Below are 17,649 nucleotides of genomic sequence, written 5' to 3' on the forward strand. Positions count from 1 at the left end.
TACCTCAGCATATCAGACTCTCCCCTACCATGGAAAGCTTCAAGAGGAACCTGAAGATCCATCTCTTCCAACAAGCCTACAACCTACAATAACCCTCAGTCCAGTACACCACTGCACAACCAGCTCTGTCCTCACCTATTGTACCATCACCCATTCCCTGTAGACTGAGCCCTCGCGGGCAGGGTCCGCTCTCCTCCTGTAGACTGTGAGCCCTCGCGGGCAGGGTCCTCTCTCCTCCTGTACCAGTCTGTTTTGTACTGTTAATGATTGTTATACTAGTTTTTATATATAGCCTTATTCACTTGTAAAGCGCCATGGAATTAATGTCGCTGTAATAATAATAATAATGGTAAATATATTGCACAGACCCTATAGTATTGCACAAAGGAACAAGGATAATAAATGCTGCCAATTTTCTGGGATAAATGAAGCAACAATCTATAGTGCTTAATGCACCACCCTAGGTAATTATATAGTAACAAAAACCCAGATGTATTAAATGCTGTATAAATGGCAGATGAAATGAGCAAGATATATTGCCCAGACCCTGAATCATTGCACAAAGGGAACAGCAAGTGCACATTGCAATGATCTGAAGGAAACAACACAGCCAAGATGAATACAAATGATCAGGCTGAGGAAAAAGCCATACAATCAGAATAAGGACCAAGTGTCCGGCTGAGAATAAACACCGTGCAGCATGTATCAGAGGAGAACCGAATACCCTGACGCGTTTCGCCTGGGGGGCTTCTTCATAAGGTCCCCCCAGGTTTCGTGAGGAATGTTCTACGCATATCCCCGTTTTTGTTTTGTTTTTTAAATTATTTGACTTATTTTTAAAACATTTCAACAAAGAAAATTATTTTAAAGAAAAAGTATTTATTTCGGCTTTAAACCCAGTTTGGTGTATAGGAGTTACTGTGCCTTAGATAACGGATATGTAAACACATGCGCTTGTTCCAATTATTAAATTCCTTGCTCCAAATAATAATTGTCTTATTCCAATTATTAAATTCTGAAAAAGCTGCGTTCACTTATAGATTTTCACCAATAAGTAATGGACAGGTGTGCCTGAGTGTCTATTGTACTGTAATATAAGATATCGCCTTGTCTCTTGCTGTAAGAATAAAACCCGCTTGCTTCAGATGAATTTGTGCCTCAAGAAATAATTTCTCTAAAGACTTGATCCTTTGAACCAGAACCCAACAGCCTTTCACCTCCCCGGGTCACGGCTGAAACGGTGCACGGGGCTTCTGAAAAGAAAGTCCTCCAGCTGGATTGCTGTAGAGCGAGGCCGGCCTCACTGGATGGAAGGAAAGGTGACGGGTTCTAGAAGAGAGGACGGTTTCATCACAAGCAAGTTACGATCATAAGATATTTACAAATCCGGGCAGCTTAGAAATCTGGAGAGAAACGGAGATAATGAAATATCTTAGGCTGGTTTCACATCAGCATTTTTTTGCTGGTCGGCAAAAAAACGTAAAACGCATATGACCAGATCCTGCGGATTGCATGTGCAACGCATGCAACCGCAATTGTGATTTTACCGGATCCTTCTGCAGTGGGACACACAATTTATCGTCTGACTCCTGATATCACAGCCGGCACATGCTGCAATCGATACAGGTTAACAACAGTCACTGGCTGCTGCCAATCACCTGTGACCGTGTGTGGTCTGGAGTTCAGCTGAGTTCAGATCAGCGGACTCCGGTGCTGGCCAAACTCAGTTGACCTCACAGCCCGCACACGCTGCGATGGATGCAGCGGGACTCAAAACAAGTAATTAGCCGACACTGGAGTCAACTGCTCTGATTACTTATTCTGCTGGCTGTGTGGTCAGGAGTAGGGATGAGCGAGCAGTAAAATGCTCGGACGAAGCCCATGTCTATTTTTTCTTTTATTCATTAAAAAATAAAAAAAAAAACACATAACCCTAGGGTTAGGGGTAAAAAAAAAATGTGTGGGCTCCAGCTGCATTTTCTATTACTAAGGGTAACCCAAGCAGCTACTGACTGCTAACCCCCACTGCTTGGTGTTACCTTCACTGGCAATGGAAAATCCAGGGAAGCCTTTTGTTTTGTTTTTTTTTGCCCCAAAACAAAACAAAAAAAATGGTGTGGGCTTCGCCATATTTTTTGTATGCTAGCCAGGTACAGCAGGCAGGTACGGGCTGCCCCCAACCCCCAGCTGCCTATTTGTACCCGGCTGGGAACCAAAAATATAGGGAAGCCCTTTTTTAATTATTTCATAAATTTCATGAAATAATTAAAAAAAAAAAGACGTGGGCTTCGTCCAATTTTTGTATCCAGCCAGGTACAACTAGGCAGCTGGGGATTGGAATATGCAGCACAGGCTAGCCCAAGGGTAGCCCACGCTGGGTAATAAGGGGTTAATACCAGCTTTGTTTTACCAGCTGATATAAAGCCCGAGATTCTTAATGTCAGGCCAAGTTTGACCCAGTCATTAGGAATCTCCAATAAAGGGTTAAAAAAAGATATCACAGAGAAAAAAATATTTTATCTAATATATAAAGCTGAATGTGTGTGTGTATGTGTGTGTGTATGTCCGGGATTGGCATCCGCACTGTCGCAGCTACAGCCACAAAATTTTGCACACTCACACTTCTGGACCCCGAGAGCGTCATAGGCTATGTTTGGAGGGGAAATTTTAACCCCACTCTTTACAGTTATTCGCCAAAAAACCTGCCTCCATTAAAGCGAATGGAGCTGGGAGCCACAGTGCAGCCAGAACTTCAGAAGAATCCGCAGCCACGCCCTTGTATGGAATGTTGGCGTGTCACAATGCAGCCAGGGAAAGAGACAGACACAGACAGGGAAGGAGGCAGACACAGACAGGGTAAGAAACAGACATAGACAGGGTAAGAGACAGACACAAAGAGACAGACACAGACAAAGAGACAGACTGACAGGGAAAGTGACGGAAAAGGAGTGACAGACAGGGAAAGTGACAGACAGGGAAAGAGATAGACAGACAAAGAGATAGAGACAGAGAGATATATACAGAGGGGGAGACAGACAGAGAATGGGAGACAGTTACTATCCCGGGCAGCGCCGGGTGCTATGTTGTGAGGCGATATTTTAACCCCGCGCATTCCAATTTACCAGTCAATTTTGCCCCTATCTACATAATGGGGAAAAAGTGAAATGAAAAGTGTTGGGGGCAAATTGACAGCTGCCAGATGTGAACAAGGGGGACTTAAAGAATGAGAGCGATGGCGCCAAAGAGTATATACCGTACAGTTGCTAAGGTGGAGCCCCGACATGGGATACTCACCACACTCAGGGATATGAACACACACACACAATGCGCCACACACTATCACGTGCTTGAACACATATACCACCCTCAGCACACATCTCACCACACATACACCAACCTCGCCACATAATCGCCCTAAACACACACAAGTCTGGTACATATACCACCCTCAGCACACATCTCACCACACATACACCAACCTCGCCACATAATCACCCTAAACACACACAAGTCTGGTACATATACCACCCTCAGCACACATCTCACCACACATACACCAACCTCACCACATAATCACCCTAAAGACACACAAGTCTGGTACATATACCACCCTCAGCACACATCTCACCACACATACACCAACCTCGCCACATAATCGCCCTAAACACACACAAGTCTGGTACATATACCACCCTCAGCACACATCTCACCACACATACACCAACCTCACCACATAATCACCCTAAACACACACAAGTCTGGTACATATACCACCCTCAGCACACATCTCACCACACATACACCAACCTCGCCACATAATCACCCTAAACACACACAAGTCTGGTACATATACCACCCTCAGCACACATATCACCACACATACACCAACCTCGCCACATAATCGCCCTAAACACACACAAGTCTGGTACATATACCACCCTCAGCACACATCTCACCACACATTCACCAACCTCAGCACATAATCACCCTAAACACACACAAGTCTGGTACATATACCACCCTCAGCACACATCTCACCACACATACACCAACCTCGCCACATAATCGCCCTAAAACACACACAAGTCTGGTACATATACCACCCTCAGCACACATCTCACCACACATACACCAACCTCGCCACATAATCGCCCTAAACACACACAAGTCTGGTACATATACCAACCTCAGCACTCATCTCACCACACATACACCAACCTCACCACATAATCGCCCTAAACACACACAGGTCTGGTACATATACCACCCTCAGCACACATCTCACCACACATACACCAACCTCGCCACATAATCGCCCTGAACACACACAAGTCTGGTACATATACCAACCTCAGCACTCATCTCACCACACATACACCAACCTCACCACATAATCGCCCTAAACACACACAAGTCTGGTACATATATACCACCCTCAGCACACATCTCACCACACATACACCAACCTCACCACATAATCACCCTAAACACACACAAGTCTGGTACATATACCACCCTCAGCACACATCTCACCACACATACACCAACCTCACCACATAATCACCCTAAACACACACAAGTCTGGTACATATACCACCCTCAGCACACATCTCACCACACATACACCAACCTCACCACATAATCGCCTTAAACACACACAAGTCTGGTACATATACCACCCTCAGCACACATCTCACCACACATACACCAACCTCGCCACATAATCACCCTAAACACACACAAGTCTGGTACATATACCACCCTCAGCACTCATCTCACCACACATACACCAACCTCACCACATAATCGCCTTAAACACACACAAGTCTGGTACATATACCACCCTCAGCACACATCTCACCACACATACACCAACCTCACCACATAATCACCCTAAACACACACAAGTCTGGTACATATACCACCCTCAGCACACATCTCACCACACATACACCAACCTCACCACATAATCGCCCTAAACACACACTAGTCTGGTATTATCCTTCAAAAATAAAAATCTGATTAATAAGCAGCCAAACTACAAGAACAACAAATGTACCACATAGGAAATACGGCAGCTGTCAGTCACATGACCTGTCTATTATGTGTATGTGTGAGCTAATATATACTGTCAGGGGGAGGGCTTTCTGTTGCCTGGAGATTTATCAGGCTGCCAATAGCAACCAATCACAGCTTAGCTTCTATTTTGCTACAGTTAATCTGAGCTCTGATTGGTTAATATAGGCAACGAAGGACATTCTCAGCATGTGTGAGGTCATAGGATGTTAAATCTGTGTGGAATATCTGTGGTGTTGAAATATATGTTGTGAAATGCTTCTATTAGCTTAGTTTTTGCCTTTTAATAATTACATTTATATCTATTTGTTTTGTGGTGTTTGTGTGCAGAATACATTTTTGTTAATACATTCAATTTTCTTAACAGTTATTAACCCGGGCGAAGCCGGGGAGTACAGCTAGTTAGAAATAAATACACAGACACACGCAGGGACTCCATCAGGGACTCCTTCTTTATTACTCCCTCTCACCCCTCCACGATCCTGGTCTACTTTCTTCTGTCTTCTTTCTTCAACTGATGCAGCTGCACTAGAAAGCACGGGGGAGGAACTGCTTTCTGCGCATGCTCACCACTGAGAACAGGATCCTGCCTACCAGAATGCGGTAACTTGTGGTACAGCAGGATCCTGCCCATTGAAAAGCATTGCAGGTACTGCTGCAATATAAAGAATCAGTGAGATGCAGTATTTTGTCCGAGGTCAAAAATGCTAGAAAGTAGCGTTTTTGAAAAAAAGATAAAATACTGCATCTCACTGGATCCAGTGTATGCCGCATGCAACCGCAAGTGAACACATATTGCCGCGATTCCATTGCAAATGCATTGAAATGACAAAATAATTGTTTAAAAGAACTGACGTCCTCAGTGGTTGATACCTTTTAATGGCTAAGGCGGCTTTCACACTACGTTTTTTTTAACATGCGTCCTGAACGTTTTTTTAAACGCAAAAACGCATCCAGTTCAAAAGCGTTTTGATTTCAAGGTATTTGCAATGAACTCGCGTCAAGTTTTTTAACTTTTTTCAAAAACGCTACTTGTAGCGTTTTTGAGTTGCGTACAAATACTGCAAGTCGCTGGATCCTCACTAAACAGCATGCAAACAAATGTGAAAGGTGGTATACTGATAGACAGCATCCTGTTTGGCCAGAAACCAGCCTGGCATGATCACAGTCTCTCTCTCCTCTCTCTCTTCCCTCTCTCTCCTCTCTTTTCCTCTCTTGTCTCTGCTCTCTCTCTCCTCTTTTCCTCTCTCTCTACTCCTCTTCCCTCTCTTCTTTCTCTCCTCTCTTCCCTCTCCCCCCCTCTCCCCTTTTCCTCTCTCCTCTCTCTCTACTCCTCTTCCCTCTCTCTCCCCTCTTCCCTCTCTCCCCTCTCTCTCCTCTCTTCTTTCTCTCCTCTCTCTTTTGCCCTCAGCTGCATCTGAATTTCCAGTCTGTCACGTTCAGTTCCCCTCACTCCCGATCACATGACTCTAATGCCCACCCATAAACTTCAAGTGACAGGATCCTGTAAAATAACACATGTGTTTCTCTTTCCAAAAACAGGATCCGCTTTTGCAGCAAAAAAACGTTCATGAGGCATGTTAAAAAAACATAGTGTGAAAGCAGCCTAACTGAAAAGATGGTAATAGCAGCTTTTGAGACTACTCAGGTCTCTTTATCGGGCTCAGTATAATACAAAATCTGAAGAGTCACATATTTATACACAACAGGACATAGAATGGGGCATTAAATAAGACAAGTTATGTGAAGCAGAGCTATCACTATGGCAAGAGGACAAACTGTTGTGGCCATAAATATTGCTGCAGTTCATAGATAAGCAGTGTGAGAGTGATTGTCCTCTGATTGGGGTCTGGTCCGGGCTGTGACGCCCCCAGATGGTCTGAGGAGCACATTTCTTAATTGATGTAAAAAGAATTGTGCTCCTCAGACAATCCTCAGACCATCTGGGGGCATCCTAGCTCTGGACCAGACCCCAATCAGAGGACAATAAAACTGTTTATTCTTCGGGTCTGTACGATTACAGCAATACCACAAATATAATTGGTTTTTTTTATGTTTCGCCGCTTTTACACAAACTTTTTTTAGAAAGAAGAATATTTTGCATCGCTGTATTCTCAGACCATACCTTTTTTATTTTTCTGCTGATGGAGCGGTGTGGTGGCTTGTTGTTTGCGGTACAAGACATTTTCTGTGATAGCATTTTTAGTTAGGTTCAACCTTTTAATTGTGTTTTCGTCCACTTATTTCTGCGATATGAGGAAAAAACAGTTTTTTGCCACTTTATTTTTTTAAACTGTTCACTGAAGGGGATAAATAGCGTGACAGATTTATACAACAGGCCAGACCAAATAAGTGTACTTTTTAAATTTTTGTTTTTATAATAAATGTATTTTTCGGTATATTGTTTTTCTAGGTTTTTTTTAAACTTTTTTTACTTAGTCCCTATATGGGACTTTACCTTTTCTTAAGGCCGCTTTACACGCTGCGATATCGTGACCGATATCGCTGTTGTGGGTACCCGCCCCCATCGGTTGTGCGACACGAGCAAATCGCTGCCCGTGGCGCACAACATCACCCAGACCCGTCACACTACTTACTTGACCTGCGACGTCGCTGTGACTGGCGAACCTCCTACTTTCTAGGGGGGCGGTTCTTTCAGCGTCACAGCGACGTCACAACTGCGTCGCTGAACCGCCGCCCAATAGAAGCAGAGGTGCGGAGATGAGCGGGACGTAACATCCCGCCCACCTCCTTCCTTCCGCATTGCGGGCGGGAGGCAGGTAAGGAGAGGTTCCTCGTTCCTGTGGTGTCACACGTACCGATGTGTGCTGCCGCAGGAACGAGGAACAACTTCGTTACTGCTGCAGCAACGATATTCGAGAATGGACCCCATGTCACCGATGAGCGATTTTGCACGTTTTTGCAACAATGCAAAATTGCTCAAAGGTGTCACGCTCAACGGCACCGCTAAAGCGACCGGATGTGCGACACAAATTCCGTGACCACCAAAGCGAGAGAAAGAGTATATCACAAAATGGGATCACCAACACGTTATTAATATTATAGAAAAAGTATTTTTATTAATTCATTGTTGAAACATTCCGTGTGAACAGGTCATGGCCCCAGAAAGGAAGGGCACACAGACAACCAATTTAAAAACATTTAAAAAGCCAATGAAGGCATGATTCCCCCGCACGCAAACCTCCAATGCATAAATGTAATGTTAATGTAGAAATACACATACACACAATACCTCCAATAAAGAGTAATTTAACCCTCCATAGTAAACACTGTGCACTGGGACCTACTGGTATGTAGGTGAAGTATTTGAAAAATATATAACACAAATGCACTTGCTCAAGGGCAATAACCACTACTTGTGGTGCCCGCAATGTTAGGTCAGAATAAAGATGAAAAAGATCCACACATAAGATCAGATCTGCATCATACACTCGCAGATACCTTAAGCATTATACCTGGGGTAATTTTAGGTGTTTACAGATGTCTAAAGCATGTTACAGAACATAATAACACAATAGTTATGCCATAATAAATTCCAGCAATAACCCCAGATGCAAATTCAGGATCAATAATAAGAGCTTAAGAGATGCAGATCCTAATAATCAAGATCCAACCTGACTTGATCCATACTCACACCTAACACAGCATTATAATCCCCAAAGGAGGGGGAGAGGGATAAGGAGGTAATGTGGAGGAGGCAAGAGGCGTGCGACCCCACGCGTATCGCCACAGACGTGTGGCTTCCTCAGGGGAGAGAGAGAGTACAATGGGTGTCCGAAATGTGCCCCATATAAATACATAACCGCCTAAGAGGTAATTACTCACCAGCCCATGTGTAAAAACGCTAACGATGGCGGCCGCCATCTTGGATTGGTCACATGATTACACGAGATCTGCCTACAATCCTAATGCGCATGCGCGGGTATACCCGGCGTTACTCAAACAGAGTAACTGCTTTTGTGAATTGGACCTAGGTATTGATTGAGTAAGTGCACATATCAGCCTATTTGCTAAACGCTGCAATATAAATAGCAGCTTTAAATCAATGATTCACAAACGGGCAAGCACTTATAAGTATGCACAGTACCAGGTTAAGAATTTTGGGCGCAAACACAGAAAGACAGGGGCTAGACATAAGATTTTTAACCCCTTAAGGCATCTCTTTATAAACAATATACTGTACAGGATTCGTGTCCAAGTCTCATGAAACAAGGTGTATATCCATGTAGTCTACAGTACATGGGAAACTAGTCTATATGTTCATACGAACAGAAGACCAGTTCACCAGGATTATAACCTACATACATATGTTTAGGATATGGAAAGAAACACACTAAAATAGAATCGTAAGTACAAACACCGATATGGACATGAGATAAATTTAACCCCTTCTCCTTTAGAAAAAGGCGTGCATTACAGCTGGTTAAATCAGCATATGCCCAAGATTTATATCCACCTCGCTCTATGCGTGGTTCCAATCAGTATACCCATATTAAAATGGATGACTAAAACCACTCATAGAGCAGGGGCCATGGTAAAGGGAGTCCATGGCTTAGATCTGGCCCTACAAAAATAATGGAACAAATTTATCACCTTAAAGCGCAGGTGACTAGTATGCAGTGGATGCAAATCAGATCTGAATCCCAAAATATAGAGATAATAGTTAGTATATCCACAAAGCGTGGTTGGTTAATCCACGCATAAGGATGGTGATAAGGACCTCATACAGAATCAGTGGCTTATCAAAACACACCTATCAAGGAGAAAGCATTCATAATCATAATTTGTATTAACAACTGTTTTGCATCAAGAGGATCACATATGAAGTCAAAAGCACCTATGTGTACCAAAAGAAATGTTAATGGTGCCGGAACATAGACTCCCCAGCCGGGGAAGAATACGGGAACTAATACACATATCATCATGTATAGGTCCCATTATATTTTTGCCCGATGATTCCAGAGTATTCACACTTTACCTATTAGATTGGTCGAGTATTCAGATCACTCTGGTGATCCAAATACCGCCCTGGTTGAGAAAGCACAAAAGATACAAAAGATACAAAAGATACAATCACAGGGTCACCAGTGGGTCCCGAAAAATCACTGTACAGTTATTACCCTCTTTACTAAAGGACCATCTCTATTAAGATGTTGATATTCTAAAAAAGATGAGAATAGATGGATAGTATAACATAACAAGTCCAATGGGTGTCCTCAGACGACTATTCCAATGATAGGAAATTCATATAAGATCCCAATCAGGAAGAATTATACATAATAAATGTAAATTTAAAGAATCTCAGTTCTTTTATCAGGTCCAGGATAATATAGTCCAGATGTACAGGAAAAATAGAGTATCCTAGTTTCCAAATGTAGATCTTCACATGGGTTCTTATGATGAGAACTTGTCCAAGAGAGATTTGGTTGACCTCCTATATGTTGAATATTCAGAGCCGAAATGGTGACTTAAATTGCCTTAATTTCTCTCGAGTATATCACCTGCAATCAAGAGACGGGGAAGAAGGAGTAAGGTATGAGGCTAATAATATTAAGTGCATATTAGTGGATCAATCTATAGAGTCTTATAGAATCCTGTATAAAGCAGGTCTTCATTCAGACCATGCGGGGCCACACTTCTTAGATTATAAATCCATCTGGACTCTTTACATAGAAGTTCCTTAGTGCGGTCCCCACCCCTGATGTTTTGGGTTACTGAATCAACAATGAAGACCCTCAAATTCGTCCGACGTCCCCTGTGTTTTGTAAAAAAATGGGACGCAACGGATGAAAGAGTTTTACCTTTGTCATGATCGACACTTGCTGTGTTGATTGTAGACAGGTGTTGTTGGACCCTCCTCCTTACTTCTTGCGTGGTCTGCCCCACATAAATCTTTGGGCAGTCGCAAATCAACAGATAGATCACATTTCTTGACCGGCAGTTGAAATACTTTCCACTGGTGATCTGTCCAGGAAAGATGGGTAAGGAGATATTATCGGCAGCTGCCATATATGGACAAATTGTGCAGGCTCCACATGGATATGTCCCCTTTAATCTGATGCCAGTGCCTAACCTCAAAGTAGGCCTCTGAAAATGACTCCTGGATAATACACCCTTTAGATTTTGTGCCTTTCTAGCGACAAGCCTTGGTTTTTCTTCAATAAAGGGATGTAACTTTTTATCACTCCTAAGGATCTCCCAATTGTTCTGGAGTAACATATATAAGTCTTGCCACTGATTGTTATAAGGGGTGATTATACTCACTGTTGTCCTGTTGTTCCGGTTCTTTGGGCGGAGGAGTGTTTCACGTGAAATGGATCTGCACTCTTGTAGTGCAGTAGAGATGACTCTTTTTGGATAACCTCTCTTTTGAAACCTGTTAGAGAGATCAAGTGCATGAGTTTCAAAGTCAGCATCATCACTACAGTTTCTCTTGAGCCTCATAAACTGCCCTTTGGGGATACCGTTCTTCACATGTGCTGGATGGAAGCTCTCGTAGTGGAGCAAACTGTTAGTAGCTGTAGGTTTACGAAAGAGTGATGTGCTGACTAAATTGTTGGTAATGGAGATTTTTAGATCCAGGAATTCAACCGTATTAACGGCTATGTTGGAGGTGAGTTTGATGTTCAAAGTGTTATCATTAAGAGTCGTAATGAAATTCTCACACTCCTCCAATGTACCGGACCAGAAAAGTAGGATGTCATCAATGTATCTATACCACTGGATCACACAAGTTTTGAACTGATCCAGGGCATAGACCGTTGTTTCCTCCCACCACCCTAAGAAAATATTTGCATAGGGTGGCGCACAACACGCCCCCATTGCGGTCCCGGCTGTCTGTCGATAGTATGCCCTGTCAAAAACAAAATAGTTTTTGTCCAATATCGTATGTAACAGGTCCAGGATAAAGGAGTCGTGTCTCCTATTCCCTGTTGTGCTACGGTCGAGAAAGACCGACACCGCTTGTAATCCCAGATCGTGTCGTATTGAAGTATATAGGGATTCTACATCTAATGTTACGGCTAGGGTATTAGATGGAATAACTAATGTGGCCAGTTGTTCTATTAGGTGTGACGAATCCCGCACATACGAAGGGGAAGATTGAGCCAGTGGTTGGAGATAAAAATCCAAATAAATGCAGGGTCTCTCAAACAGGCCTCCGATACCTGACACTATGGGCCTGCCGGGAGGTTCTGGCCGCTCTTTATGAATCTTTGGTATCATATAAAAAGTCGGTGTTATGGGATCCTTGGTGATCAAGAAATTTCTTTCTTTTAGAGTAATAGTACCTTGCATGTGAGCTGTAGATACGAGTTTGTCCAAGTTCTTTTTGAACGTCATAGTGGGATCGGAAGGTAGGGGTACATAACAATTACGATCTGATAATTGTCTCTTCGCCTCCCTTACATACATATCCACTGGCCACAGTACCACATTACCCCCCTTATCGGCTTCCTTAATAAGGAAGTCTTTGTTATCCTTAAGTCTGGAAAGGGTTTGTCTCTCCTCCTTAGTTAGGTTGTTACTTTTGTTGTTATCTAGTTTTAATTTATCCAGATCTTTACACACTTTGGTGAAAAATATGTGAATAGCCGGGCAAAGCCCGAAGGAGGGGGTGGCTTGTGATAAAAGACGTTTTGTGAACGGTATCTTCTTACCTTCATCTAACTGATTTTCCTCTAAGAGTTCTAGAAGATCACTAAAGGCCTGTCTCTCATCCATCGGTAGAGTATCAATAAGTTCCGGGCGACTATATAGATATTTGAAGGTAAGTTGTCTGCAAAATAGATACAGATCCTTTGTTATAATAAACTTATCCAGTCTGTTCATAGGTGCAAAGGTCAAGCCTTTAGACAATAGTTCTAATTCAGTTTTGGTTAATACATAACTGGAAAGATTGATAACTTGGAGCTTACCCTCGATGTTCATTGCCGGTTCCGTCTCCTGCTCTGTCTCGTCTCTCTTGGGGCAGCTGGTGACCAAAATTGGTTCCTCCCGCCTCTCCTCCTGAGATTTAGGCCTACGGCGACCCCTCCTGGTGCGCCTTCTGGGTCGCTCGTGTCCGTGGATAAAAAATCCTCACTTGAGGAGGGTTGTGAGGTGGCTCTGATATCACTGGGTTCCCTGTTTTGCACCCTGCGTTTATTACCCTGATGGGTCCACTTATAGGCTTTGTTGGTAGAATAATCTGTTTTGTCACGCTGAAATTTGTGTTTTTTACCCTTGATAATATCTTTCTCAAATTTATCCAAAATATGCTTAAGTCTCTCTTGAAAGGGGGTCACCACCAGCTGTTTGTCCAATTGATGCAAAATATGCTCTTTATTTTTTATCTCCTCTTTTAGTTGAGTTAGTAATGCTCGGTCATGCTCTAAGAGCATGTCCAGCAAGATTAACGAGCAAGTTTGCAAACCCTGTTCCCAGGTCACCCTAAATTGTGTGTCTATTTCCCAAGCCGGGAAAATTTGGACCCGGAGTCCACGAGGAATAATCTTGAGTTTTTTATATTCCTCCAGGGATCTTACATTCCACCACACCTTCACAACTTTTTTATGCAGATTAATCAAATCCTGCATCAGTTGTTGATTTTCGTCCTGTACACTTATAGGAGCTGCATGAGCCCCGACCTCATGCGCTGTGCCAAATATATCTAGGGACTGGTGAGACCAGGCTGTCTCCCTTTCCGCCAAATCCATATGTCCACACAAAATATTCCAAAAAATAGCTCAAGAGAAACTGTAGTGATGATGCTGACTTTGAAACTCATGCACTTGATCTCTCTAACAGGTTTCAAAAGAGAGGTTATCCAAAAAGAGTCATCTCTACTGCACTACAAGAGTGCAGATCCATTTCACGTGAAACACTCCTCCGCCCAAAGAACCGGAACAACAGGACAACAGTGAGTATAATCACCCCTTATAACAATCAGTGGCAAGACTTATATATGTTACTCCAGAACAATTGGGAGATCCTTAGGAGTGATAAAAAGTTACATCCCTTTATTGAAGAAAAACCAAGGCTTGTCGCTAGAAAGGCACAAAATCTAAAGGGTGTATTATCCAGGAGTCATTTTCAGAGGCCTACTTTGAGGTTAGGCACTGGCATCAGATTAAAGGGGACATATCCATGTGGAGCCTGCACAATTTGTCCATATATGGCAGCTGCCGATAATATCTCCTTACCCATCTTTCCTGGACAGATCACCAGTGGAAAGTATTTCAACTGCCGGTCAAGAAATGTGATCTATCTGTTGATTTGCGACTGCCCAAAGATTTATGTGGGGCAGACCACGCAAGAAGTAAGGAGGAGGGTCCAACAACACCTGTCTACAATCAACACAGCAAGTGTCGATCATGACAAAGGTAAAACTCTTTCATCCGTTGCGTCCCATTTTTTTACAAAACACAGGGGACGTCGGACGAATTTGAGGGTCTTCATTGTTGATTCAGTAACCCAAAACATCAGGGGTGGGGACCGCACTAAGGAACTTCTATGTAAAGAGTCCAGATGGATTTATAATCTAAGAAGTGTGGCCCCGCATGGTCTGAATGAAGACCTGCTTTATACAGGATTCTATAAGACTCTATAGATTGATCCACTAATATGCACTTAATATTATTAGCCTCATACCTTACTCCTTCTTCCCCGTCTCTTGATTGCAGGTGATATACTCGAGAGAAATTAAGGCAATTTAAGTCACCATTTCGGCTCTGAATATTCAACATATAGGAGGTCAACCAAATCTCTCTTGGACAAGTTCTCATCATAAGAACCCATGTGAAGATCTACATTTGGAAACTAGGATACTCTATTTTTCCTGTACATCTGGACTATATTATCCTGGACCTGATAAAAGAACTGAGATTCTTTAAATTTACATTTATTATGTATAATTCTTCCTGATGGGGATCTTATATGAATTTCCTATCATTGGAATAGTCGTCTGAGGACACCCATTGGACTTGTTATGTTATACTATCCATCTATTCTCATCTTTTTTAGAATATCAACATCTTAATAGAGATGGTCCTTTAGTAAAGAGGGTAATAACTGTACAGTGATTTTTCGGGACCCACTGGTGACCCTGTGATTGTATCTTTTGTATCTTTTGTATCTTTTGTGCTTTCTCAACCAGGGCGGTATTTGGATCACCAGAGTGATCTGAATACTCAACCAATCTAATAGGTAAAGTGTGAATACTCTGGAATCATCGGGCAAAAATATAATGGGACCTATACATGATGATATGTGTATTAGTTCCCGTATTCTTCCCCGGCTGGGGAGTCTATGTTCCGGCACCATTAACATTTCTTTTGGTACACATAGGTGCTTTTGACTTCATATGTGATCCTCTTGATGCAAAACAGTTGTTAATACAAATTATGATTATGAATGCTTTCTCCTTGATAGGTGTGTTTTGATAAGCCACTGATTCTGTATGAGGTCCTTATCACCATCCTTATGCGTGGATTAACCAACCACGCTTTGTGGATATACTAACTATTATCTCTATATTTTGGGATTCAGATCTGATTTGCATCCACTGCATACTAGTCACCTGCGCTTTAAGGTGATAAATTTGTTCCATTATTTTTGTAGGGCCAGATCTAAGCCATGGACTCCCTTTACCATGGCCCCTGCTCTATGAGTGGTTTTAGTCATCCATTTTAATATGGGTATACTGATTGGAACCACGCATAGAGCGAGGTGGATATAAATCTTGGGCATATGCTGATTTAACCAGCTGTAATGCACGCCTTTTTCTAAAGGAGAAGGGGTTAAATTTATCTCATGTCCATATCGGTGTTTGTACTTACGATTCTATTTTAGTGTGTTTCTTTCCATATCCTAAACATATGTATGTAGGTTATAATCCTGGTGAACTGGTCTTCTGTTCGTATGAACATATAGACTAGTTTCCCATGTACTGTAGACTACATGGATATACACCTTGTTTCATGAGACTTGGACACGAATCCTGTACAGTATATTGTTTATAAAGAGATGCCTTAAGGGGTTAAAAATCTTATGTCTAGCCCCTGTCTTTCTGTGTTTGCGCCCAAAATTCTTAACCTGGTACTGTGCATACTTATAAGTGCTTGCCCGTTTGTGAATCATTGATTTAAAGCTGCTATTTATATTGCAGCGTTTAGCAAATAGGCTGATATGTGCACTTACTCAATCAATACCTAGGTCCAATTCACAAAAGCAGTTACTCTGTTTGAGTAACGCCGGGTATACCCGCGCATGCGCATTAGGATTGTAGGCAGATCTCGTGTAATCATGTGACCAATCCAAGATGGCGGCCGCCATCGTTAGCGTTTTTACACATGGGCTGGTGAGTAATTACCTCTTAGGCGGTTATGTATTTATATGGGGCACATTTCGGACACCCATTGTACTCTCTCTCTCCCCTGAGGAAGCCACACGTCTGTGGCGATACGCGTGGGGTCGCACGCCTCTTGCCTCCTCCACATTACCTCCTTATCCCTCTCCCCCTCCTTTGGGGATTATAATGCTGTGTTAGGTGTGAGTATGGATCAAGTCAGGTTGGATCTTGATTATTAGGATCTGCATCTCTTAAGCTCTTATTATTGATCCTGAATTTGCATCTGGGGTTATTGCTGGAATTTATTATGGCATAACTATTGTGTTATTATGTTCTGTAACATGCTTTAGACATCTGTAAACACCTAAAATTACCCCAGGTATAATGCTTAAGGTATCTGCGAGTGTATGATGCAGATCTGATCTTATGTGTGGATCTTTTTCATCTTTATTCTGACCTAACATTGCGGGCACCACAAGTAGTGGTTATTGCCCTTGAGCAAGTGCATTTGTGTTATATATTTTTCAAATACTTCACCTACATACCAGTAGGTCCCAGTGCACAGTGTTTACTATGGAGGGTTAAATTACTCTTTATTGGAGGTATTGTGTGTATGTGTATTTCTACATTAACATTACATTTATGCATTGGAGGTTTGCGTGCGGGGGAATCATGCCTTCATTGGCTTTTTAAATGTTTTTAAATTGGTTGTCTGTGTGCCCTTCCTTTCTGGGGCCATGACCTGTTCACACGGAATGTTTCAACAATGAATTAATAAAAATACTTTTTCTATAATATTAATAACGTGTTGGTGATCCCATTTTGTGATATACTCTTTCTCTCGCTTTGGTAGTTGTTGTTATATATCAGGAGATCCCAACGGGTGGTGCCCTTTCATTGTTTATAATTACAAATTCCGTGACCCCAACGAGATCACTTGAGCGATGTCGCAGCGTTTAAAGCGGCCTTTAGTCTGATTGCTGGCATAATGCATTCTCATGCAGCAGCAGCATGGTGATACATTATACTGTTAGTGTCAGGCTGACAGATCGCATGTCCTTGTTGCACGCTGGATCTGACAGGCCACAATACATGGCATGTGAAGATGTAATTTACCCTCTCACTGTATATGCTGTACAGATTCCTATTTCAAGCTGGGTTCATTGTCTTATTTGAACTACTTCTGTGTACATTTCTATTGTTGTAGGTAATCACCCCCCTAA

The 17,649-nt window shown here is 42.5% G+C and overlaps 1 protein-coding gene and 1 long non-coding RNA gene across 2 annotated transcripts in view; one reads left to right on the forward strand and one right to left on the reverse strand.

The window, feature by feature from the left end:
• LOC142263491 (uncharacterized) overlaps window positions 1–17,649 on the forward strand; it is a 325,147-nt gene that overhangs the window by 241,738 nt on the left and 65,760 nt on the right. The gene's annotated exons all lie outside the window — the stretch shown is intronic.
• Window positions 10,464–11,431, reverse strand: LOC142258038 (uncharacterized). Its single transcript, XR_012727703.1, has 3 exons — window positions 11,362–11,431; window positions 10,899–11,061; window positions 10,464–10,598 (listed from the first exon to the last, which is right to left on the reverse strand). It is a non-coding gene; the product is annotated as an uncharacterized LOC142258038 (long non-coding RNA).

Source organism: Anomaloglossus baeobatrachus, chromosome 1 (genome assembly GCF_048569485.1).
Source record: "Anomaloglossus baeobatrachus isolate aAnoBae1 chromosome 1, aAnoBae1.hap1, whole genome shotgun sequence".
NCBI lineage: Eukaryota > Metazoa > Chordata > Amphibia > Anura > Aromobatidae > Anomaloglossus > Anomaloglossus baeobatrachus.